The sequence below is a fragment of the Scyliorhinus canicula genome, chromosome 4 (assembly GCF_902713615.1).
Source record: "Scyliorhinus canicula chromosome 4, sScyCan1.1, whole genome shotgun sequence".
In the NCBI taxonomy this organism is placed as follows: Eukaryota; Metazoa; Chordata; class Chondrichthyes; order Carcharhiniformes; family Scyliorhinidae; genus Scyliorhinus; species Scyliorhinus canicula.
The window spans coordinates 231,483,653-231,510,692 of record NC_052149.1 but is presented as its reverse complement, the minus strand read 5'-3'; the positions used below and the strand labels follow the sequence as shown (position 1 = coordinate 231,510,692).

The following is a 27,040-nucleotide window of genomic DNA, read 5'->3' as shown; positions in this document are numbered from 1 at the left end:
GGATTGTTCTACGAGGAGAGCTTGAGGAGGTTGGGCCTGTACTCCCTCGAATTTAGAAGAATGAGAAACAATCCCATTGTGACACACTCAATTCTAACAGCAGTCGGCAAGGTAGATGCAGGAAGGATCTTTCCCTGGCTGGAGGGCTGTAGGACCAGTGCACACGCTTTCAGAATAAGGGACAGGCCATTTGGGACTGAGATTAAATGAAATTAAATGAAAATCGCTTATTGTCACAAGTAGGCTTCAAATGAAGTTACTGTGAAAAGCCCCTAGTCGCCACATTCCGGCGCCTGTTCGGGGAGGCTGTTACGGGATGAGGAGAATGTTCTTCACTCAGTGGGTAGTGAATCTTTGGAATTCTCTAATCCAGAGGCTCTGGAGGCCAAATCACTGGGCGATGTTCAAAACAGAGATCGATAAATATGACAGCACAGTAGCACAGTGGTTAGCACTGTTGCGTCACAGCTCCATGGTCCCAGGTTTGATTCCTGGCTTGGGTCACTGTCTGTGCAGAGTCTGCACATTCGCCCCCGTGTCTGTGTGGGTTTCCTCCAGGTGCTCCGGTTTCCTCCCACAAGTCCCAAAAGGCGTGCTGTTAGGTGAATTAGACATTCTGAATTCTCCCTCCGTGTACCCGAACAGGCGCCGGAATGTGGCGACTAGGGGCATTTCATAGTAACTTCATAATGTAAGCCTGGTTATTATGACATCAAGGGATATGGGGATAGTTCAGGAAGTTGGTGTTGAGGTAGAGGATCAACCATGATCTAGTTGAATAGTGGAACTGGCTCGAGGGGCCGAGTGGCCTACTCCTCCTATTTCCTGTGTGGAAACTTAAGATGATGCTTAAAATTCCATCGGCAGACCTCAAGACAAACGATGAGATGCTTGAAATTGCAAAACAAAGCTCTTCAAAAATGACATTCAGAGAAGAAAATGTCTGAATTTGAGCCATGTGATCAGAGCTGAAAAGTTGCAGAGATCTCTTCCAGATGGTAAAGTGGAGGGCAGTAGAAAGAGGGGTGGACCGAGGTGCAGCTGGATGAGGGACGTCATTAAGAGGATGATGAGCTACAGTGGAATTGTGAGGGTGGGACAAGACAAACAAGAATGACGTAACAGACCAGCAGATCTCCTGGTAAGAGTAGCTATGGGCAGAGTGAGAGAGATGATGAAGCAAGAACATTTTTGTTCTTTGTCAAATTGGTTTAAATGATGTGCCCAAAGGGAAATAACCCAAATGGTAGCACTGACATCTTGTTAATGCTGAAGTACATTAACTGGCTACGAACCTGGTTTGTATGTTCATAGAGGTGAGCATTTGTGTTGTTGACAGAACAGATTATGTGACTGGGCCTGGACACAGGGGCAGGAATTTGCACGATAAACAGAAGACCACACTCCACCTTGTTTTCCTTTTGCAATCCTGTCAATGATGTGGTGCAATGATACTGCAGAACTTGGCTAACCAGTGCAATCAATCTCCATCAACTCGTCTTTTTAGTAGACACAGACATGAAGCGAGGGAAGACTCCAATGGAAAGCTTTGGGGACCACAGGAACAGCTGACTTTCAAACTCCTAAACACGCTACACTGGCCATCTGTCATGTGTCAGTTTGCTCAGATATGTCCCAAATAATATTTTCTAAAAGAAGCCAATCTAATTTGCATTTGAATGAATCAACACTTTCTGCTTCATGAATCTCTTTCTCGATACTGTTTAGGTTGACACACCATAACGTTTCTACAGATATGATTGACGACACTCCCTTAACCATGTCGTCTAGTTTACTGTTCAGGACAAGGTGAAATATCTCAACGTGGTTATCGTTTTCTAGCCTGTGTAGAATCCTGACAGCAACAAACATATTATCACAACCTTCTCTCTTGCTGTCGGCCCAATTTACATCATTGATGCTCATAATCCAATTCCTTTGTTTCTTGTCTGCGTGGGTTTCCTCCGGGTGCTCCGGTTTCCTCCCACAGTCCAAAGATGTGCAGGTTAGGTGGATTGGCCATGCTAGATTGCCCCTTAGTGTCCAAACGTTAGGTGGGTTTACACGGTTACGGGGATAAGGTGGGGGATTGGGCCGAGGTGGGATGCTCTTTCAGAGGGTCAGCGCAGACTTGATGAGGCGAATGGCCTCCTGCACTGTAGGGAATCTGTGGTTCCACAACTAGACAGGGTAGATGCAAGGAGGATGTGCCCGAGAGCGGGGGAGTCCAGAACCAGGGGTCACAGCCCCAGGATACAGGATAAATCATCTAGGACTGAGATGGGGAGAAATGTCTTCACTCAGTGAGTGATCGACCTGTGGAATTCGCTACCACAGAAAATAGGTTACTGAGTTGAATGATCAGCCAGGAATATAATGAATGGGTGGAGCAGGCTCACAAGGCCGAATAGCCTTCTCCTGCTCCCATTTTCTATGTGTCTATGTATTCAATCTTATTCAAGGGCCATAGTTAGTGAACGAGCCCAATTTCAATCTTGTGATCCTCTGAGATGAAGGAGGGTCAACAGCCTAGGTTGCCCATCATTGCTATAGAGAGTGTTGTGGTTGGAACTAGGCCTGATAGAATGAAAGGTAACCCGCTTCTGTTACAAGATGACAATTCTGTCACGACCATCCCTTGAGCAGTATGAATTTATCCCAGATTCTTTACATTTCAGCCAGGAGCTGACCAGATGAATAACGTTGCTGTGTCTATGGCTAAGATCCACCCTCTGGACATCTGCAGTGGAATGATATACAATGGTCTTCAGTAATTGAGTGTGCTGATGGACTTTAGTCAAAGGCAGCAAGCCGCACTTGACAGAATTTGATGAAGCGGTGAACTTGAATCAGAATAGAGGTTGGTCTGTTCTTTCAAAGGAACAGTCACCTGTATAATTAATAAGCTGTGACATCTTTACCCGAGCCAAAGTCACACAAGACATTCTCTGTGGCTCTGAGCGAGTTACCTTATTTCTTTGTTCTCCTCATCTTTGCTGCCTTTGATACCGTCAACCGCCCGGTCCTTCTCCACCGCCTCTCATCAGCCGAAGTCTTCAAAAGAGAATCAAGTCATTAACTGAAGGGAAAATAATTGCAGGGCTATGGGGAATGGGTGGAGTGAGTGGGACTGGGTGGGTTGTTGTGGCAGAGGGCCAGCATGAACACAGGGCCACTGGGGCTGAATGCCCCCCCCCCCCCCGTTATGCTGTAACCAATCTATGATTGTACCATCTGTTCTTCAGCTCGATGAAACTGCCTTTGCTTGGTTTAACTTGTACCCATCTCCAGCAATGGCTTCTCTATCCATCCCTGGAAAATCAGCTCAAGAGTCTTCCCTCCAGGCATCCAGCCGTGGCCTTTTTCCCTTCTTCATGCTGCGCCCCGACGACGTTTACAATCGGCCCCGTGTTCATGCTGGCCCTCTGCTAGAACAACCCACCCGGTCCCACTCACTCCACAGCATTGAGGGGCTCCGGAGATGGTGTTTAGGAGGCGAGTGTTCGGGAGGTTGGGGCACCATTTTAAAAATGAGCTCCTCAATTCAGGAAATCATGCTGATGCTAAGTGCGGCCCCGGGGGTGGGGGTTGGTTGTGGGGGGGGGGGGTTTGCGGGGGTCGGGGGGGGGGGGGTGCATTCCCTGCCGGGGCATGAAAGGAAAGTTGATAGAGGTTAGCGGCGCAAACAAACTCGCTAATCCCACCCTGAACGGGCTCCATTTTGTTTTGGTCAGATCACGCCCGAGTATTGAAACTATCGCCAACTGTTGTAAAAATCCACCTGGTTCATTGATGCCCTTCAACAAAGGAAATCTGCTGTCCTTACCCGGTCTGGCCGACACATGACTCCAGACCCACAGCTCTGTGTTAGCAATGTGGGGCTGGTTTAGCACAGCGAGCTAAACAGCTGTCTTATAATGTAGAACAAGACCAGCAGTGCAGGTTCAATTCCCGTACCGTCCTCCCTGAACAGGCGCCGGAATGTGGCGACTAGGGTCTTTCCACAGTAACTTCACTGAAGCCCACTTGTGACAATAAGCGATTATTATTATTAGGTGGTTGACTCTTAACTGCCCCTCTGAAATGGCTGAGCGGGATACTCAGTTTGAGGGCAATTATCATGGAATTTACAGTGCAGAAGGAGGCCATTCGGCCCATCGGGTCTGCACCAGCTCTTGGAAAAGGCAGCCTACCCAAGGTCAACACCTCCACCCTATCCCCATAACCCAGTAACCCCACCCAACACTAAGGGCAATTTTGGACACTAAGGGCAATTTATCATGGCCAATCCACCTAACCTGCACATCTTTGGACTGTGGGAGGAAACCGGAGCACCCGGAGGAAACCCACACAGACACGGGGAGGACGTGCAGACTCCGCACAGACAGTGACCCAAGCCGGAATCGAACCTGGGACCCTGGAGCTGTGAAGCAATTGTGCTATCCACAATGCTACCGTGCTGCCCTAAATTAGGGATGGGCAACAAATGCTGACCAGCCGGTGACGGTTGCAACTCACGAAATAATTTGAAAAATTAAATTTTCACACAAAAGTGTTGAAAACTTAATCACCCAGGGTGGGGTCTGCACTGGAAAAGAAAATCTTTCTTTCAAATAAATTTAGAGTACCCAATTACATTTTTCCAATTAAGGGGCAACTTCATCGAATCATAGAATTTACAGTGCAGAAGGAGGCCATTCAGCCCATCCAGTCTGCATCGGCTCTTGGAAAGAGCACCCTACCCAAGCCCACACCTCCACTCTATCCCCATAACCCAATAACTCCACCCAACACTAAGGGCAATTTTGGTCACTAAGGGCAATTTAGCGCGGCCAATCCACCTAACCTGCACATCTTTGGACTGTGGGAGGAAACCGGAGCACCCGGAAGAAACTCACACACACACGGGGAGAACGTGCAGACTCCGCACAGACAGTGACCCAAGCCGGGAATCGAACCTGGGACCCTGGAGCTGTGAAGCAATTGTGCTAACCACTATGCTACCGTGCTGCCAATTTAGCGTGGCCAATCTACCTACCCTGCACATCTTTGGGTTGTGGGGGTGAAACCCACGCAAACACGGGGAGAATGTGCAAACTGCACATGGACAGTGACCTGGGGCCGGGATCGAACTTGGGTCCTCAGCACCAAAGGCAGCAGTGCTAACCACTGCACCTCTGCGCTGCACTGGAAAAGAAAATCTTAAGGTGGGTGATGTAGTTATGCAGAATTTGGGACAAAACAAATTCATGTAAATTTACTGTGAAACATGGGCAGCATTATTTCCTTGGACTGCCTACTCGGAATCAATTATTTTTAGCTCTGAAACTTAAAGGGAGGTTGATCGTAAACCCATCTGAACATTGTGAAGAGAGAGAGAGACGAGCTCACACTGTAATTTAGGAAGGATTAAAGGTTTGCCGCTCTGGGCTGCGTGGAGATGGTTCCTGAGCATTTTGAAGTAAATTGTTCTGGTGACACACATTTGGGGGCAGGCGGTGACGTAGTGGTATTGTCACTAATTGAGTGATGCAGAGGGCCTGGGGAACATGCTGGGGACCCTGGTTCACATCCCACACGGTAGATGGTGAAATTTGAATTCACTAAAAATCTGGAGTTAAAAGTCGAGTGTTGTAAAAACCCAGGTGGTTCACTAATGTCCTTTTAGGAGGGAAATCTGCTGTCTTTACCCGGTCTGGCCTACATGTGACTCCAGACCCACAGCGATGTGGTTGACTCTTAAATACCCCCTGGAACTGACTGAACAGGCCACTCAGTTCAAGGGTGCTCAGCAATTGCTAGCCCAACCAGCGATCCACAGAAAATAGAAGCAGAAGGAGGCCATTCGGCCCTTCGAGCCAGCTCCGCCATTCATTGTGACCAATGGGATTCCCACATCCCACGAATGAATGAAAAGAAAAATTGCCTGAGGCAGAATCCTTGGTTAACTGGGGAGAGTGACAGGATGGTGAGTGATGCAGTTGCCTCGTTTCGACCAGCAATGAAAACCTGGTGAGAATGAGTTTGAAACATCTGCCATCTGCCCTCCCTCGCTCCCCACAAGCTAGCGGGGAATAGCAGCTGCATCAGCTCTCTGGGTCAGGCCAGGACAGGCCCGTTCCTCCTGAATGTTCGGTATTCATTGATCTCCTGTCCAACCGCGCTGACGTGTTATTAACACCAGAATGTTTGTTGGTCTGTAGGTCTGATTCCCGCATGGATAGAAGCTTCCTCCAGCCTTCCCGCTAAAGCAGACAATGTGAACCGGTGCCGGGGGGCGGGGTGCAGTCCGAACACAAAGACAACTCGGGACGAGTCTGTACTGGTGAGTTGTGCAAACCATACCCCCACTCCTTTCATTTAGTAACATGTTCACTCTGTTTATTGTTCTTCAAGCGTTTTCCGTTGGGGATTTACGGTGATGTTCAGGCAATTTTTGGTGATTTGAGTTTCCTGCCTTGACCCAACAAGCAACAACTTGCATTTAGATAGAGCCTTTTCAGGTGGAAAAGCTTCTCAGGGCAAATTGCCAGGGGGCTCATCAGGCATAATTGGGCCGTTGTCAAAGGAAGAGATATTCACAGAGGGCGATGGAAGGTTGAGTCAGAGACTTGGGGGGGGGGGGGGGGGGGTGGGATTATCTAATAATGGAGCTATGTCCCCATGCCGGCGAACGACCCCAGCGTTAATGGCGAATGCTTCCCATCTGAGGTGGCTAGGTTGCTGCCGGAGCGGTCCCCGCAGCACCAGCCGGCGGGGTACGGCCCGCGCGAGTTCGCGCATGCGCGGAGCGGCCCGCGTATTTTTGCGCATGCGCAGAATGTTCGGCGTATTTTCACGTATGCGCAGGGGGTTCCCTTCTCTGTGCCGGCCCCCCAGGAAATATGGCGGAGCCCTATAGGGGCCCGGCGTGGAGTAAATTAGGCCCCCACGGCACCAGCCCGCCCACTGATCGGTAGGCCCCGATCGCAGACCAGGCCACCGTGGGGACCCCCCCCCCCCGGGGTCGGATCCCCGCCCCCTCCAGGATGGCCCCGCGCACTCACCTTCCAGGACCTGCCGGGTGGGAGGTGAGTAATCCACACCGGCAGGACTCAGCCAAACCGGTTTGTCACTCAACGCATCGGGGCCCAGAGAATCGCTGGGGTGGGACCGCTGTCAACGGCCCCCAACCGGCACGGCGGGAATCCCGCGGGCGCCCGGAAAACGGCGCTGGAGAATGGGGAAGCCGGCATCGGGGCAGAGAATCCCGGCCTGGGGCTTTCACAAGGTTCTCCGAGGGGAGATGTGGTGGGGGGCCAGGGGAATTCTATCATCCTGGGAGGAATCTGCAGGGTTCGGGGGAAAGGATGGTGGAGTGGGACTAGGACTGAGCGAGTTGCTCTCGCAGAGGGCCAGCACTGACATGATGGGCCGAAAGGCCTCCTATGTGTTGTAACCATTGTTTGGGCCAGATTTTGCAGCTGGGTGGGGGAAGCACACCCTCCGGAAGGGTGACTGACCTATAGAAAGGCCATCCAGTGCCGATAGCACCCTCCAGGTGGCCTTCAGTGCCCGAGAGTGGGACTTTGTTCCTCAGTCGGAGGAAGCTGTGCCCTGGAGAGCTGTTGGCCAAACAGAGCAACAGAGAGCATCGATGCCGCCCAAAGTGAGGTGCGTCCCTGACCTTTCGGATGGGAAAGAATCAGGCACCTTAGGGAGCAGGTATGGAGGCAGAATTTGGAGACCAGATGGGAAAGCACAAAGAGGGGGCATCATCTTGAGGGTTTGCCCCAATGTGATAGGGCACCCCTTCCTTCCCGCCATTTCAACAAAGTTACTGAAAAAACGGCCTCCTGAATCTCACCCGCCATCCATGTCACAACAGCAACAGCGTAACGTTGCCAACAAACGTTTTTAGAAATGGCAGGTGGGATGCCAGTTTTGGCACTCGCCGCCTTACCGCGGGTACCTGGAGAGGGGTGGGTGGGAAGGTGCTGGGCTAGCCTACCATCATATTTTGCATGCCACCTCTTACCAAAACCTCACCCAGCAAAACGATTCCTGCCATGGTCGCATTTCTATTGAAGCTCTGACCCTCCGACTTCTCTTTCTGCCCCCAAGCTAACAGGTATCCTTCATCATGTTCATAGAATCATAGAATTTACAGAGCAGAAGGAGGCCATTCAGCCCATCGAGCCTGCACCGGCTCTTGGAAAGAGCGCCCTACCCAAGCCCACACCTCCACTCTATCTCTGTATCCCAGCAACCCCATCTAACCTAAGGGCAATTTAGCGCAGCCAATCCACCTAACCTGCACATCTTTGGACTTGTGGGAGGAAACCGGAGCACCCGGAGGAAACCCGCGCAGACACAGGGAGAACGTGCAGACTCCGCACAGACAGTGACCCAAGCCGGGAATCGAACCTGGGACCCTGGAGCTGTGAAGCCACAGTGCTAACCACTGTGCTACCGTGCTGCCCTCTCAGTTCCTCTCCGTATCAAAATCACTGCCACAACCCCCTTCCTCGAAAACTTACCGCCGACCCCGCCTGCCCCTGGAAATGACCGTCCCACCTCCAGTTACCCTTTCCTCTCCGAAACCCAGAAATTCCTGCTGCAGTGTTCCTGAAACTCCGCAATGGAATCTCTTCAACAGCTTTCCACCCCTAACCCAAATATATCAATGAAGTCCTTTATGTCAGTCCTGAGTGATCGCTCTTCAACCCCTGCAGACTTTGGGACAATCAGGCGTGTGTGAGGACTAATGAGACTTAGAAGGCCACCGACCATCGAGTGGAGAAGGGGAAGCAAGAGAGGGAAGGCCGGAGGAGGGGCTGTTTGCACGGAGAGGCGATGCACCGCGATTCCACCAATAACCATTAATAACTCACTGACCGCTTTCAGAAAGAGTCATCCAGACTCGAAACGTCAGCTCCCTTCTCTCTCCACAGACGCTGTCAGACCTGCTGCGATTGTCCAGCATTTGTCTGTTTTTGTTTCAGATCCCAGCATCCACAGTAACTGGCTTTTATTAACTCACTGACATTGGTAATAGAGGAATAACTCAAATTGGCATCATAACCAACATAAGACAATAACTTACTTAATTGGGCGGCACGGTACCACAGTGGTCAACACTGCTGCCTCACAGCGTCAGGATCCTGGGTTCGATTCCCGGCTTGGGTCACAGTCTGTGCGGAGTCTCCACGTTCTCCCCGTGTCTCTGTGGGTTTCCTCCGGGTGCTCCGTTTTCCTCCCACAGCTCAAAGATATGCAGGTTAGGTGGATTGACTGTGCTAAATTACCCCTTAGTGTCCAAAGATGTGCAGGTTTTGGGCAGCACGGTAGCACAGTGGATAGCACTGTGGCTTCACAGCGCCAGGGTCCCAGGTTTGATTCCCCGCTGGGTCACTGTCTGTGCGGAGTCTGCACGGTCTCCCCATGTCTGCGTGGGTTTCCTCCGGGTGCTCCGGTTTCCTCCCACAGCCCAAACACTTGCAGGTTAGGTGGATTGGCCATGCTAAATTGCCCTTAGTGACCAAAAAAGGTTAGGAGGGGTTATTGGGTTACGGGGATAGGGTGGAAGTGAGGGCTTAAGTGGGTTGGTGCAGACTCGATGGGCCGAATGGCCTCCTTCTGCACTGTATGTTCTATGTTAGGTGGATTGACCGTGCTAAATTGCCCCTTTATGTCCAAAGATGTGCAGGTTAGGTGGATTGGCCGTGCTAAATTGCCCCTTTGTGTCCAAAGATGCACAGGTTAGGTCGATTTGCCGTGCTAAATTACCCCTTTGTGTACAAAGGTGCGAAGGTTAGGTGGGGTTAGGGGGATAGTGTGGGGGAGTGGGCCTAGGTAGGATGTTCTTTCAGAGGGTCGGTGCAGACTCGATGGGCCAAGTGGCCTCCTTCTGCACAGTTGAATTCTATGGCGTACCTGAGCAACATGTTGTTTTACATAAGAACGTAAGAACTAGGAGCAGGAGTAGGCCATCTGGCCCCTCGAGCCTGCTCCGCCATTCAATGAGATCATGGCTGATCCTTTGGGCTCAGCTCCACTTTCCCGCCCGAACACCATAACCCTTAATCCTTTTATTCTTCAAAAAACTATCTAGTTTTACCTGGGATCAGGGTCAATAAAGGAGAATTTACATAAAATAATAATTATGGCACCGGACTAGGCACCGGCATTCTGGTTCGCCCTCCTGTAATGCTCTACATTCCAGCTTTTTTACATTTGCCCTCTTCAAACTGTTCCCATTCTCTTTTCAATAATCTTCTCCTTTATGACCTACTTTTTATGATGTATCCCATCGGCCCAACAGCACCCCACGCAAAGACCTTCATTCTCCCTCACCCCTTGGCTCTTTCAGTGAGCATCCTCGATCGCTGCCCCCTCACTCCCTCTTTGCCAACCAGTGGAAACAATACTGGTTGCCTGTGGTGGTATGATTAGCATAGCTGCCTGCCATTGGTGCAGAACACCGGCTTACCATTGGCCCTGGTCGGTCATGTGCCTGTCGACCGGTTGGTTGAGACCAGTCATGTGACGGCTCCCCGATTGGTTGAGAGGCTGAGTTAACCCCGCCTCCAGGGCGGGGTATAAATACCCAGTACTCCCGGCGGTCGTCCATTTACTGTAATCGACCGCAGGGCTAACATCTAGCTGATTAAAGCCATACTTTTGTACAGCAACTCGTCTCGCGTTCAATTGATGGTACATCATTGCCCATAATAGGATCCCCAGGTTTTACTGCCCTCCCCCACCCCCTGCCTCGACTGGTTTCCCAGTCTGCCCTGCCACTTTATCCTCCCCAACCCAAGCCCCCTTTCTAGTTTGCCCTCGGAGGGAAGGGTCCAAAATGATCCTCCACGTCATCCTCCTGCAAAGATTCCTTCGGGAGGACAGAGGCAGTCGCTGCTTCGACCCAGTCGCAAATTATCCTCTCAATCTTTTTGAGCACACTTAAAGCGCCTAATGGGGAGCACGTCTTTGTTCCATCCTATTAATCAAGCTTCATTAAAAGCAAATATACCGATCTCCATTCACAGTAACATTTCCTGCAAGTGGGCAGCTGAAGTCATTAACCTATCGCTCGCAGCAGGTGGCATTAGCTGATGTTACAGTGAGCAACTGCCTCATTGAACCTCAGTGAGTTTATGTGACAATTGTAGGGGAGGCTACTTAACATGAACATGGCTAATGTAGGTAAACGCTACTTCATCTGTTGATGATAAACTTAACTGGTGTTCACTGCAATGGGTCGTGGCACTTGGCTGGCTCCCTTCAGCAGAGGCACAGACCGTAGCTCTTCCCACAAGCACCAGCTGAATAATGGACGTGTTTGTGGCTGTAGCCGGGTGCCGCTGTAAATGGCCCACTTACAGCCCAGGAGCGGCATTTTCTACAGGGAACTGTTCTGAAGTCACATGACATTATTTGCACCATTTTGTGACAGCAGCGAAACAGGCCATTTGGCCCAACCAGTTCACGCTGGGGTTTATGCTCCACTCAACCCTCTTCCCATCTTTCATCATCCAAATCTAACAATATGACCCTCTCCCCTCTGCCCTTCTCCCTCATACTCTTGTCCGCTTTGCCCTTAAATTTATTCATACTGTTCCCTGCGACCACTCCCTGTGTTAGTGAGTTCCACGTTCTTACCATTCGTTCGTCCAAGAATTTGTACTGACTTCTCTATTGGATATCCGAGAGCGATCGCCTCCAGAATAAAAAGAAAATACTGCGGATGCTAGAGTCGGAAACGAAAACGGGAAATGGTGGGGAAATGCAGCAGGTCTGGCACCATCTGTGGAAAGTGAAAATAGAGTCAATGGGCACGATTTAACTAAATGGGAACAAAGTCCCACAGCAAGCACGTTTAGCCGCGTGTTCCCCAGCGCTCGCAGCGCAAATACCAGGCTATCAAACGCGACTCACTGGGATAGGATGCGAGTGTTCCCCCCTCATCAAACATCTGCGCAGGGTACCCCCAGCTCAATCATGCACACAAAGAAAATCCCAGCTTGGCACCTTTTCAGTTCCAACCTAGTATCCTGGTAGCACCCTTGCCAGCTGGCTGTACCATCTGGGCACCTTGACAGTGCCAGGTTGGCACCCAGGTGGTACTGGCAGCGTGCCAGGCTGCCAGTGCCAGAGTGCCCAGGTGGCACCAGCTATGCCAAGGTACCCAAAGGGGCATGCACCTGGGGGGGGTCTCTGATCCCCTGGGAGACCCCTACAAGAACGGTCCTGTCTGCTCCCCATTTGTGGGGGCAAGTGCTGAATGACGCCTGCCTGACGTCTCCCAGGCAAAGGGGATAGATCCCGCTGCCTGGGGTACCTCGATTATCTGAACGCTAGAGTGAGACCAGCCGTCTCGCTCTAAAATGCAGATTTGCTGAAAATACGATCCCGTCCACAATGGGCGGGATTTACTTCACAACGTCTTGATAGATTGCGTGAGACCTCACGAGGCTTTGGGAACCGGGTAAATCCTGGGAGCGGAGTCTCCCGGCTTCTATCGGCCACTCTGCACCGCGGCGAGCTGCTTCTCGGTCCCAACATGGCCGTTAAATCGCGCTCGAGGTTTTGAATCGGTATGACTTCCTCAGAGCTAAAGAGAGGGAGAAATGCGTTGGATTATTTACTGTGCAAGAAGCGGTAGAACAGCTGGAACAGAGTAGAAGATCAATAATTGGTGGGAGCTAGGAGAGATTGCAATAAAGACGTGTAAGTCCTGAGACAGGAGAAGTGTTAATGGCAGCAGAAAGTGCTAATAGTTGCACAAATGGTAAAATATCAGAATGTGTTTATGGAAGAGTAATGGTCAGAACTCAGTGAAAGCAACAAGTGGCAGATGCCCCAGTGGGGGAGGGGGAGGGGAGGTTTGCATCGGGGCACAAAATGTCTGGGATATAAAAAGAAAGGTCAAGACGGAGGAGAAAGGTCACAGTTGAAATTTATTGAGCTCCATATTGAGTCCTGAGGGCTGTAAGGTGCCGAATCGGAAGATGCTCCTCCAGCTTGCGTTGGGCTTCCCTGGAACACTGCAGCAGGTTAAGGATGGACATGTGGGCATGAGAGCGAGGCGCTCAGTTGCTGATGTAATCTAGTTTTGCTCTTCCCCACAAGTAGAAACATTCCCCTCTCCCGCCCGCCTTATCCAATCGGAGATCATGCTCCAACATTTAAAGACTGCATGGTTGAGCTAATCATGGCCGTAGCTCATGGCGTGTACTCCTGCCTATTCGTCCATCCACTGCCTCCCTTGGGGACCAAACATCTCTCTGACAAAACCTTAAATGTATTCAATGGCCCATCATCTACTGCTCTCTGTCAGGAATTCCAAAAATTAATGACACCCAAAGGAATTTCTCCTCATCTCCGTCTTTTTTTTTTACTTTAGAGCACCCAATTCATTTTTTTCCAATTAAGGGGCAATTTAGCGTGTTCAATCCACCTATCCTGCACATCTTTGGGTTGTGGGGGTGAAACCCACGCAAACACGGGGAGAATGTGCAAACTCCACACGGACAGTGACCCAGAGCCGGGATCGAACCTGGGACCTTGGCGCCGTGAGGCAGCAGGGCTAACCCACTGCGCCACCGTGCTGCCCCTCATCTCCGTCTTAAATGGGAGACCCCTAATGTGAAACTGTGCCCCCGAGTTCTAAATTCCCTCAGGAGGGGAAACATCCTCTCAGGATTTCAGCCCCCTCACAACCTTACAGGGTTCAATACGATCGCCTCTCATTCTTCTGAACTCCAATGAGAATGGGTCAAATTTCCGTTTGCCTTCCTAATTACCTGTGGGTGCACGCTAGCATTTTGTGTTTCATTGCGAGGTGCACCCAGATCCCTCCGTTATCCAGCCTTCCCTCAATTTAAATAATATTCTGATTTATATCCTTCCTACCAAAGTTGGGGGTCGGCAGGAATGGGGGATTGAGGTTAAAATTAGATCAGCTATGATGGCATTGAATGTCACACCAGTCTGGAAGGGCCGAGTGGTCTACTCCTGCTCCTAATTTGTATGTCGCCATTGTCATGTGAGAGTACCTTTAAGAAATGGATGTTTAAGAACTGTACCTTTAAGAAATGAAGCTGATCATATTACTGAAGTGATGTCACGGTGGGGGGGGGGGGGGGGGGGGGGCTGCTGAGCTCACTTCTGCTTTTTGGGAGTTTTTAGTTTCAGTTTGAAGAAAGCTTGGGTATGGCTGTGAGCTGCATTGCTGGTGATCTCTGTCATGAAGGACTATCTCTTAATCCTTTGGTGAAATCGGAATTGTAAAAAGGTCTCAGTATTGAATATAAATCTAATGTGCTTCTGTTTGAAGGATTTGTTAAGTCTTTTGGATGTGTAAAGGAACAGTTTGCAGGATTGGGTAGTGTTGTATTATTTTCGAGGTTATCTTTGAAGTAAGGGGTGTTAAGAGATCCATTGTTTATTCAAAAGGTTAATTTGAGTTCATGGAATAAACATCATTTTGATTTAAAAACCACATTTGTATTTAATACTATACCTGGGGAACAAGCCGTGTACTTCAAAAGCAACAATCCATTAAAGGTGGGGGTTGGTTGAACTCCATGATACATTTTTGGGTTCTGAAAACACCTCTCCCATAACAATTGGGGGCTCGTCCGGGATAAAAGTCTATCTAATATTCTGGCCTCAGGTGACTGTCTGCGCGGAGTCTGCACCTTCTCTCCCGTGTCTACGTGGGTTTCCTCCGGGTGCTCCGGTTCCCTCCCACAGTCTAAAGATGAGCGGGTTAGGTGGATTGGCTGTGCTAAATTGACCCTTAGTAGCAAACGATGGTGTTGTGCCTGCCAGCTGCCAAAACCTTTTCTTCCTGGGCCTTTTTTTCTCTCGGATGATCCTTCTGCTGACTGCCAATGCAGCAAACCTTCACATCTCAGTGCTGGGTTTAGGTTGTTTTCTCGGCGGAGGTGGTGGTGGGGCGCGAGGGGGTGGGTGAGGGGTGGGGGAGGACACAGTGCACCAATAAAATGAATAAATAACTAAAGACAGAGTTAAAGAGACTGGAGTCTCCCTGTGGTTGCTCCATGATGTGGTCTGATGAAGCAACGGTGCTTGAGTGAGGCGGAGCGGGTGAGCGTGACCGCCTGCTCTTGATTTGAAGGAGCGAATCCACTTGTCCAGTTGCCCTGCTGCGGATATCATTTGCATCTTTCCCCTCGGACGCTGCCTGACCTAGCCGCTGCTAGAGCGCTGAGGGACAGCCGCGTTCGCTGCCTGCATCTGGTAGCAGGTGAAGGGATTATGCAGCTGCAGTTTAAGTGAGCTGTGCAATTTGGGACCCTCTTCCGCAACCAAGCTCTTTAAACCTTTGTTAATCATTCAGTGCCTGCACCGTGTGATAAAAATGTAGAATGGGTTTGGGGCGAATTCATTTCTTTTTTGATGCGCTGCATTGGCTGTCCTGTGTTTTCTTCCCTTCGACACAAGGTCTGAGCAGCGTGGAACACAGCAGCATTGGGAATCACTGGCTGCTGAATTATTCAGGTCGTAATGGCCTGGCTGTGATGTGCAGATAAATCATATGTGAATCATTATCAGAGCCACAGGAGAATATGAACTCCTTCTAGCATGTGAAAATACTGGCGTGACAGTCACAGTGTGGCAGGTTCAGATAGCATACCTCCTGCAAGCAAGCATTAATCACTTTCTCATTTACACTTTCACTTCACTTCTCTGCTCTTCCTGTTGTTTATCCCTTCGTTCTGCTTGATCAAAAGAGAAAGCTCTTTCAGATCTCCTCTTGAAATAAAAAGAGGTGCATGTTAGCCGCCCCTCAGTTTGACTGACTGTCTGGAGTTTGCGTGCTCCCCCCCCGTGTCTGCGTTGGTTTCCTCCGGGTGCTCCAGTTTCCTCCCACAGTCCAAAGATGTGCAGCTTAGATGGATTGGCCACGCTGAATTGCCCCTTAGTGTTCCAGGGATGTGCAGGTTAGGTGGGGTTAGGGCGGGGGGGGGGGGGGGGGGGGGGGGGGGTGGTGCTCTTTCAGAGGGTTGGTGCAGACTCGAAGGGCCGAATGGCCTCCTTCTGCACTGGAGGGATTTCTATGGTTCTATATCCTCCAAACGTTTGGCCTAACTGGGAGACAAATGAAAGGACCATTCCTCCGGAATTGGCCTCCCAAACCTACGAAGTACACCTTCGGCAACTATATTGTTTCTTTATTCTATCAAGGGACATGGCCCATCGCTGGAAGACCGGCATTTGTTGCCCATCCCTAATTGCCCTCGAGCCGAGGGCAGTCCGGAGTCAACCACATTGCTGTGGGCCTGGAGTTGCATGTAGGCCAGTCCAGGTAAGGCCAAGCAGGTTTCCTTCCCCAATACAACGCGAGTGAATCAGGTGGGTTCTTTTACCACAACCAGTGATATTTCCCATGGCCGCCATTGCTGAGATTAGCCTTTACGTCCTCAATTCACTAACTGGATTGAGATTGCGCCTGCTGTGGTCGGCGGATGCTGCCAGAGTGTTAGGCTGGGCCTTTGGATTACTCAGCAGGTAAAAGTGCCACCGCACTGCCACCGCTCTCTCCCCCCCCCCCCTCCCCCCAATCCTTGCAGGGAACTGAGACAATCCCAAAGGTCTGATCTGCACTTCTGTCTGATTAAAGGCCAGATAAAGGCAGTATATTCATTCTTTGCATTCGGATAGAAATGAAATGGAATGAAAATGAAAATGGCTTATTGTCACAAGTAGGCTTCAAATTAAGTTACTGTGAAAAGCCCCTAGTCGCCACATTCCGGCGCCTGTTCGGGGAGGCTGGTACGGGAATTGAACTGTGCTGCTGGCCTGCCTTGGTCTGCTTTAAAAGCCAGCGTCACTTTGGAGGTCTCTTGTAACTGGCTCGATCTGGCCGCACTGACACCTGTCCTGTTTTTGAGGGGAGAACCAAGAACTTTCTTCAGGTAGCACCTTGAAGACCTCAGGGCATCCCAAAGCGCAGGGTGACCAATGAATGAATTATGTTTCAATCGCTGTCACTGTCGCCATGGGGCTTTTCTTTAATTCATTCATGGGATGCGGGCGTGGCTGGCTTCGAGATTGCAGCAGCAGCCGATCTATACACAGAAAGATCCCATAAACAGCGATGAGGTGATGGGGTACCTGCGGGATGATTACTGACCAGGACAGAGGGCAAACTTGTTCTGCTCTCTTCAAATAGTGCATGGAGACCTTTTGTTTCCCCCCCCCCCACTACTGCACGCCACTTTCAAACACCCCCCCCCCTCTTCCCCAACCCCCACTCACCCCCTCCCCACCCCACAAAAGGGTAGAATGGGGCCTTCGTTTAGTGTCTCATCTAAAAGGTGGCACCGCTGCCAGCGGGGCACTGCAGCACACACATGGGTCAAGCTCGTCAGTGGTAATCCGTCATTCACTCTATCGACGACCGTGCTTAAATAACCACTTGTGTCGGTTCAATCGTGCCAGTCTAAGGTGTCACCTTGAGTAGAGGAGGAGTGAAGAGCTATATTGCCAAATGGCCAGCCCTCCTCTCCCGCTCCTCTCCATGTGTGTGTTAAATAGCATTGGCGTGACCGTCGATGTGGCAAACAGCCTCACGTGTCTGAAGCAGTATTTAATGAGAGTTGTATTTGAGTTGCTGCACCCCACTTCAATTTCAGTGGGAAATCAAAAAGTGACAGATTCATAAAATATTCATCCAGTATCATTGCCGATGCTTGGCAATAATGAAATCTCCCACAGTAATTATTTACATAAAAAAGAGCTTTTCTTTTTTGAAAATCAGCCAGCGATACACCTCTCACTTCGCACGGTCTTTATAATTAACAATTATGTGGATTTTGAAGGGCACTGTCACAGGTTGTGTCATCCCCTTCACTTGCCACCTCCGGCTCGAAGCTCAAGTACGTTCCACTTACACACTATTGTTGTCAGGTCTGAGCCGCTCTTTGACAGCTATCTTCTTTAGCTTTTAAGTCATCGACCAAATGAAAAACATCAGGAACTCGTCACTTCAGCAAACAGGTTTGATCTGGCTGGCTCCCAGTCAGAGTGCAGAGGAAGAAATTGTCCTCAGGACCTTCCAAAATGCTTCGCGGGTAATGAGTTACGTGTGATGTGCAATCGCTGCGATGTGGCTGCCAGTGTGTGTGCAACAAGGTCCCACGAACAGGAAATAACACAGTCGGCACGCTCAGGACCCGGGTTCGAATCCCGGCCCTGGGTCACTGTCCATTTGGAGAATCATAGAATCATAGAATTTACAATGCAGAAGGAGGCCATTCAGCCCATCGAGTCTGTACCGGCTCTTGGAAAGAGCATCCTACCCAAGGTCACACCTCCACCCTATCCCCATAACCCAGTAACCCCACCCAACACTAAGGGCAATTTTGGACACTAAGGGCAATTTATCATGGCCAATCCACCTAACCTGCACATCTTTGGACTGTGGGAGGAAACCGGAGCACCCGGAGGAAACCCACGCACACACGGGGAGGATGTGCAGACTCCGCACAGACAGTGACCCAAGCCGGGAATCGAACCTGGGACCCTGGAGCTGTGAAGCAATTGTGCTAACCACTGTGCTACCGTGCTACCCATTGGAGATTGCACATTCTCCCCATGCCTGCGTGGGTTTCACCCCCACAACCCAAAGATGTGCAGGGTAGGTGGATTGGCCAATCTATATTGCCCCTTAATTGGAAAAAAATAATTGGGTAATCTAAATTTACTTTTAAAAATTTGGAAAATGGAAATAACACGGTCGGCTAAGTCAGGTTTATTTTATTCGTGCATGGGACGCTGCCATCGCTGGCCACACCAGCGTTGATCGCCCATCTCTCGTTGAACTTGAGAAGGTCACCATCTCGAATCGCTGCCGTCCTTGTGATGTTGGTACACCGGCGGTGATTTGATCCAATTGAGTTTCTTGCTCGGCCGTTTCACTGGGCAGTTCAGAGTCAACCGCATTGCTGGAGTCACAGGTCGGCCAAACCAGACAAGGATGACAGATTTCCTCCCACAAAAGGGCATTTAGTGAACCCGGTGGGCTTCGGCAATAATCCAGTAGTTTCACAGTTATTAGCTTCTTAATTCCAGATTTATTTAATTAAAATAAAATTCCCCCAACCGCGAACTCATGTCTCTCAAAGTCGCTGTATTACTGGTCCAGTAAGATTCCACCACGCTACCATTCCCCAGTTGCTTCTGGTGGAGGTGTTTTGAGGGAGGAATGTTGGCTCGGAGAATTACCCCAGTCTTTGAACAGCGCCATTGTGGTTAAACACATTCAAGAAATTCTGCCGAGAAAGTCTGGCTGGAAGTGACCAGAAAATCAGGGGAACGGCTCCCTGCCACACTTCCCGATCCCCCCTGCCCCACATTTGATAATTGCAGACGGAAGAACCAGCCCAAGGTGCTGACAAGATTCAAGTGTCAATGTGCAACCACCGTGGAACAATTTCAGCATCAAACAGTTGCTATTTCCGAGCTTGATGCCATCGTTGGAGTGGAGACGTCGTTGTGACAGGGGGCGAGTGTCGGTGAAGCTAAAGGAATGTGTTCGGATTTTCTGACAAGTGAGTTTTTAATTCTGGTATCAGAGTGATTTAGTCCCAAACCTACCACTTGCCACCCCATTCCACTGTGCTCTCCAATTATAGTATGGCCTGATACTGCTCCCCAGTTTCTGGAAACTCTTTTGCAAGGTCAGATACAGGAAATGGATCCATCGTTTCAGGGGTAGTGGGAGGATGTATGGTTCGTGATACAGTGCCAACAGACTGCAGGTGGAGGGCCAACGTGTTTCTGTCTGTCTGTGCACCCCCGATGAAAGACTCGCTGGATGGGATTTTCCAGCCCTTCCCACTGTCGGGATCTTCCAGACCCGCTGACGTTGACCTGGGTTCCCAGGCAGTAGGACGGGGTGAACCATGCAAGTTGCGATTGACTTGGGAGCGAGAAGAAAATCCCACTCGCGGCCAATGCGGACCCCCGTCTCCATTGCAGGAAAACCCACTGCGGGGAGGGGATGTGGGGGGGGGGGGTGGATTACACTGGTTTGCCAACACCCATTGGGAAACTCGCTACTCTTGCTTAGACTTGACTCCAGTCCCATACACGATGCATAGAATCACTTGGAGTAGATATCATTCGGGGGGGGGGGGGGGGGGGGGGGGCGTTCAATTGCCATCAGGTTTAGGGACCAGTGCAGGCAGAATTTAAGCCTACTTGCCATCCTGCAGTGAGCCCAGAGGTGGCCTATTTAGGAGGCTGCCTTCATTAAAATTCACCCTGCTGTCGTTAAGACGTGGACTCAGGACCCCATTTAGTCCTGATGTCAGGGTCCCAAAGCCCATGGTCAAATTCAGCCCATATTTATCGACGAAGACCATTAAACAGGATTCAACAGTTTGCATACAGCACAACAGTCCCTGCACTCCATAGTAACTCAGTCAATGCAAATCACTGTGAGCCGTTTCCAGATGTCTGATAAGATCCTATATAAGCACAAACCTTTCTATTTCTTTCAGTAGCTGAAGTTGCTGGGCTCTGTTTTAAAGCCAGCAGTAGTTAGTACAGTCTATGTAGTAGAATGGGTTAAGACAACAGCTGTGATAATCAGCTAATGATGTAGAAGATAAGGCGACCGTGCCAACAGCAATCATGTGCTTTTCTATGGTACGGCCTGCATGCTAGATGCTGACCCCCAAGGCCTCCCTATGGGGCCCTCAAATCAGTTTCTAAATCTCTCGTCAAAGACGTGCATTTCAACAAAATAATCTGCATCAAGTTGCTCCTCCAAACAGCGATCTGTTTAAATCCTGTGCTTGCTTCTGATAGGCTGACTTGGTGAGCCTATCAACAGCAAATCCGGGAGAGCAGCAGGCTCTGATTGGAGGAGCCGTGAACAATGGCATTGGAGGGTGACCTGAGATCTTCCTGACAGAGAGAAGTGAAGCTCTGGTGGGGCTGGGGGCCCGGAGGCCAGATTTGGTGGCCTGCAGAGGGCGATATTTCATCAAGCCCGGGAGGAGATGGTCCTGCGGTGAGTACAGGGAAAGAGGTGTGTGTGGGAGTGCGAGACTGAATGAGTGTGAGTATGTGGGGAGCTGTGTGAGTTTACAATTGGGGGTGCGAGACTGACTGAGTGTGAGTCTGCCTGAGTGGCTTTTCTGTGCCTTTTTTCTGCAATTGGTTCTTTTCCTTCAATCCCAATATGTTTTTTGAAATTCAATTTATTGTCGTGCCGAACTTTATTTTTCCAAAATTTGATGTGCGGACCCTTGAGTAACAAAAATATGCAAATGTATCATCCCTGAGTGAAAAAGTTGGACGAGCCTGTGCTGGAAACGCTGTTGAGAGGAGGGAGCGCGCTGGACTTATCAGAGACAGACCTGCTCTGTAACCTGCCTTGGAGGGAGTGCTTAATGGAACTTTTGGAAGTAGCTGCCTGAGTGAGAGCAGGGTTGCTTAAGCCAGGGTAGGCCGTGTAACCAGCGTTCGAAACAGTCTGACTGCTGGGAGGAGCCCTCTGCATCAACACAATATAGCCCTTCTGTTGGTTCTTCATGTGATCGCTGCTCCGTTATGACTCATTGTGTGACTGCACAAACCTATCTCACTCTCAGCAATTGTGAGCCACATTCCGCTCAGTTGATGGCCGAGATCCCACGACAGAGGGAAGCAGCTAGTCCAGCCCCTCACTGTACTCTCAGCGATCCCACCGTGGGCTGATTATGTCCAGGCAGCGGCACACGGCTGCTAAAATATTGCTTTAAAAGTTGTGCATGAGCAGCTCAATGTAATTAATTGTGGCAAAATACTGCTGCATCGTTTACATCTCCAGCGGGTAAGGGAAAAATGATCAGTGATGGAAAAAGCAGCCATTACACAATTACCGAGGGAAGGGACAGTAATTACATAATCAATGAAGTAGGGAAAAGATAATTACATAATAGTGAGGTATGAAAGTGATAATTTCCTGATGGCTGATCATTTTATTTGAGGCTTGTTGCAGGCAACAAGACATTCGTGATAATAGGCAATAAGACTGAGTGATGGTAATGTGTTGTAACATTCCTCAGAACTTGTTATCGAGTGGCGTAGATATAGCACGAAGGTGGATGAAATTGCAATGCAGGCAGGTGGCGACGAGCGTGTCCTGCGACGTAACTCAATCGGCGTTTACCAGATTGTCTTGCGCACAATTCTGCGCGACAAACCCCAGCTGATGAAGGCCAGCACCCTGGCGAACTGCAGACTTCCAGCAAGCGAAGGGACTCCATTCTAGCAGATGTTAAGGCTCGTACGGAGAAGTCTCAAATCCTACCACATTATCAGCTGCAGTTTGACGAATGATGCTCAACAAGCCTTTAACACGTTCCCTGTTAATCTAATTTGCTGCCATTCTGACCTTTCTGTCCTTGATCCACAGCAGTGTTACATTGAAGCTCGACGCAAGCTCGAGGAACAGCTCCTCAATCTTTGACAGGCTGCTTTACCGTCTCCCGGACTCAATGTTGATTTCAACGGTTTCAGATCATATCCTCTGCCTCCGTTTTATTTTGATTTTCTCCGCACCTTTGTTTAGTTTCTCTCTTGTTTTCCTCTGTTCCCTCTCATTTTTGTTTTTTCATTTTGGACAGCTGCTACTCAGGATCCTGCCATGGACACATCTTTTCATAGAATTCATAGATTCATAGAATTTACAGTGCAGAAAGAGGCCATTCGGCCCATCGAGTCTGCACCGGCTCCTGGAAAGAGCACCCTACCCAAGGTTAACACCTCCACCCTTTCCCCATAACCCAGTAACCCCATAACCCAGTAACCCCACCCAACACTAAGGGCAATTTTGGACACTAAGGGCAATTTATCATGGCCAATCCACCTAACCTACACATCTTTGGACTGTGGGAGGAAACCGGAGCACCCGGAGGAAACCCACGCACACACGGGGAGGATGTGCAGACTCCGCACAGAGAGTGACCCAAGCCGGGAATCGAACCTGGGACCCCGGAGCTGTGAAGCAATTGTACTAACCACTGTGCTACCGTGCAGCCCGCCTTTTGTTTCTTTACTTGTCCCATTTACCATTCGCTTGGACACTGCACCAACAACTCATGTTGTTTAATCTGTCCTGCCCTCTACCCTAACATTGGCGTTCCCTTTAGCTCCTCTTCCCACCCTTCCCACTTTCACTTGCTCAAAACCTAAATTTCTGGGGCTGGAGTCTCCACTTCAGGGACTATGGGGGCGATTCTCCGAGCCCCGTGCCGGGCCGGAGAATCGCCGTAACTTGGTGGTACCAGGCTGGTACCCCAGGTGGCACTGCCAGGGTGCCCAGATGGCACTAGCAGCACCTGGGCACCACCCTTCCCAACGGGCATGCAGCTGTGGGTCTCCGTTCCCCTTGGAGACCCCAACAAGTGCCATTCCGTCTGGCTCCCGTTTGTGGGGACCAGTTTTTATTTTCAAAAAATATACTTTATTCATAAAATATATAATTAACATTACAGAACATTTCAAATTGTGACTGTACATTTCCATCAAAGTTACACATTCCCTTGGCTTCCTTCCATTCAATTGGGATGACATTATACACATATCCCTCTTTACGTTTCAATTCTTTCCTTAAATATTTACATTGTCATGTCATTTTATACATTGGAGTGTTGATGACCCAGACCGAGGGGTTTTGCACTGTTACCCACCCCTCAGTGTACATTTGCTGGTCAGACCTTACACTGTGGTCTTTCCCCATTGCGCCTTGGCGGCAGCTGCCCCAAGCTTGAGTGCGTCCCTCAACACGTAGTCCTGGACCTTGGAATGTGCCAGTCTGCAACACTCGGTCGAGGACAATTCTTTGCACTGGAAGATCAGCAAGTTACGGGCAGACCAAAGAGCGTCTTTCACCGAGTTGATGACCTTCCAGCAGCAGTTGATGTTTGTCTCGGTGTGTGTCCCTGGAAACAGTCCGTAGAGCACAGAGTCCTGTGTCACAGAGCTGCTCAGGATAAACCTGGACAAATCCCACTGCATCTCTCTCCAGACCTTCTTTGCAAAGGCACATTCCACAAGGAGGTGGGTGACCGTCTCATTTCCCCCACAGCCACTCCGAGGGCAGCGTGCAACGGTGCTGATCCTTCGGGTGTGCATGAAGGATCTGACAGGGAGGGCCCTTCTCACCACCAGCCAAGCTAGGTCTTGGTGCTTGTTTGTAAGTTCTGGTGATGAGGCGTTCTGCCAGATGACTCTGACAGTCGGCTCAGGGAACCATCCAACATCCTTCTCCACAGTCTCCTTTTCCCTGAGGGCCTCGAGGACATTACGTGCTGACCACTGCTTCACTGCCTTGTGGTCAAAGGTGTTTTTCTTCAAAGATTTTTCCACGAGGGACAGGTGGTACAGCACCAGTACCGAATGGCGCTCGCCCGAGGTCCTCACTTCAGGGTGAAGGGGATGAATCCCAGAGCCTCAGCTCCCTCGGGAATCTGCGCATTAGAGTGAGACTAGCTCTGATATGCAGATTTGCCCAAACGTGATCCCGTCCACAACGGGCAGGATTTATATTGCAACGTTTCCTGAGATCGCGTTAGATCTCGTGAGGCGTTGCGGCCGGGTAGATATGGGAATGGGGCCTCCCGGCTTCTATCGGTCACGCTGCACCGCGGCGAGCTCCTTTTCGAGCGCAGTGTGACCTTTGGATCACACCTGTAGAATTTGAAAGCCCGATGATAGTTTTAAATCTATGATTAATTAGTAATTACAAAACCAAAGACCATCATTCCCAATCTTTCCGTAACTTTACCTTTGAGATAAAGTAAAATCAGTCATTGCTCACAATAAACCTGTCTGTCTCAATCCCCAAATGGGAATGTTTCAGAAGCTGTGTCAAACAGTTCAGAGAATGTATATTCATCAATTTGGCTGGAAAAATGCATTTTTAATTCACAAAACTGGGAAGGGAATCTTTTAACATGGGGATGATCGCCGCTCTCCACATATGTGCTGCTCTACGTTACCAGCTTCTCCCCCCGCCATTGTCCCGGCCATCCCCTTTATAGATGTTCAAATAATAATAGTAATCTATATTGTCACAAGTAGGCTTACATTAACATTGCAATGAAGTTACTGTGAAAAGCCCCCAGTCGCCACATTCCAGCACCTGTTTGGGTACATGGAGGGAGAATTCAGAATGTCCAAACTACCTTTTTTAAAAAAAAATTAGATTACCCAATTATTTTTTCCAATTAAGGGGCAATTTAGCGTGGCCAATCCACCTACTCTGCACATTTTTGGGTTGTGGAACCGAAACCCACGCAGACACGGGGAGAATGTGCAAACTCCACACGGACAGTGACCCAGAATGTCCAAACTACCTAACAGCACGTCTTTTAGGACATGTGGGAGGAAACCGGAGCACCCGGAGGAAACCCACGCAGACACGGGGAGAACGTGCAGACTCCGCACAGACAGTGACCCAAGCTGGGAATTGAACCTTGGATCCTGGAGCTGTGCAGCAACAGTGCTAACCACTGTGCTACCGTGCCGCCCACCTGTGTAAAAATGTAATTGCCTCTAAACCTTAACAGTACAGTGGCGCAGTGGTTAGCACTGCTGCCTCACTGCGCGGAGGACCCAGGTTCGATGCCGGCCCTGGGTCACTGTCTGTGTGGAGTTTGCACATTCTCCCCGTCTTTGCGTGAGTTTCACCCCCACAACCTAAAGGTGTGCAGGGCAGATGGATTGGCCATGCTAAAATTGCCGCCTAATTAGAAAAAATGAATTGGGTACTCTAAATTTATTTTTAAAAAACAATGTAATGAATAAGACATTGACATGCTGAGCTTGCTGTTGGTCTAATAAGATGTACGTTAACGAAAAATGTAAACAAAGAAACTATCTTGCCATTTTCACAGTGGTTAACGTTGGCTGTACCACACGGAAACAAGCCATTCCGTCCAGGCAGCCTGGTGGTTATTTTATTCCTGGGATCTATGCACAGCTGACATTGGTTTCACTGTGTGTAACATGCAGATGTGGGGGGACAGTGACATCGGGGTAATGGAGCAGGATTGGTGGACCCAGAGACGTGGGTTCAAATCCCACGTGAACCAGTCAGTGAAGTTTCAATTCAAGGGGTAAAATCTGAAAAGCTGGGGCGGGGTTTCCCGGTCTCCCAGCCCCGTGCGTGCCGTTCGCTGGCCATTCTAGGGATGGCGGGACTGTCATATGAGGAAAGATTGACTATTTTAGGATTGTTGTCGCTGGAGTTCAGAAGAATGAAGGGGGATCTCATAGAGACTTTTAAAATCCCAACAGGACAAGACAGGGTCGATGCTTGGAAGATGCTCCCAATGGTGGGTGTGTCCAGAACCAGGGGTCACCGCCTGAGGATTCAAGGTCAACCATTTCAGACAGAGGTGAGGAGACATTCCTTCACCCAAAGAGTGGTGAGCCTGTGGAAATCATCAGCACAGGAAGTAGTTGATGCTAAAACATTGAATATATTCAAGTGCGGCTAGACTTGGGGCGAATGGGATCAAAGGCTATGGGGAGAAAGCAGGATTAGGCTATTGAGTTGGATGATCAGCCGTGATCGTGATGAATGGCGGGGCAGTCTCCAAGGGACAAAAGGCCTCCTCCTGCTCCTATCTTCTATGTATCTCTGGATCTATGGGGGAGATTCTCTCTTCCCACCACTTGTCGATGGGATTTCAAATTGAAGCCACTCCACGCTGACGGGGATCTCGCAGGGGTGGGGGGTCTGCTGGCCGTGAAAGAATCCCACCGGCTGGAGAATTCCCATCCTAGTCTCAGTGATAATGACTGAAACTATCATCAGTTGTCATTAAAACAACGCTGAAATGGCCCAGGAAGCCACTCAGTTTGGGCAACTCAAGGGCAACTCAGGATGGGCAACAAATGCAAAACGAGTGGTACAGCAGCCTGGCACACAGAGTGGTCAGCCCATCACCTGGGTCACCATGAGCTACAAAATGTCACAGTCTCGGCCTTTGGCAGTTCAGAGTAACTGGCCGTCACTGTACCC

General features: G+C 49.9%; 1 protein-coding gene across 2 annotated transcripts in view; it reads left to right on the top strand.

The window, feature by feature from the left end:
• The window catches only part of ndst1b (N-deacetylase/N-sulfotransferase (heparan glucosaminyl) 1b), a 266,179-nt gene that overhangs the window by 45,613 nt on the left and 193,526 nt on the right, over positions 1-27,040 (top strand). For both annotated transcript variants that reach the window (XM_038796232.1, XM_038796233.1), the window contains one exon: positions 6,204-6,325. The gene's annotated coding sequence lies outside the window, so the exon portion shown is untranslated. The remainder of the gene's footprint in view (positions 1-6,203; positions 6,326-27,040) is intronic.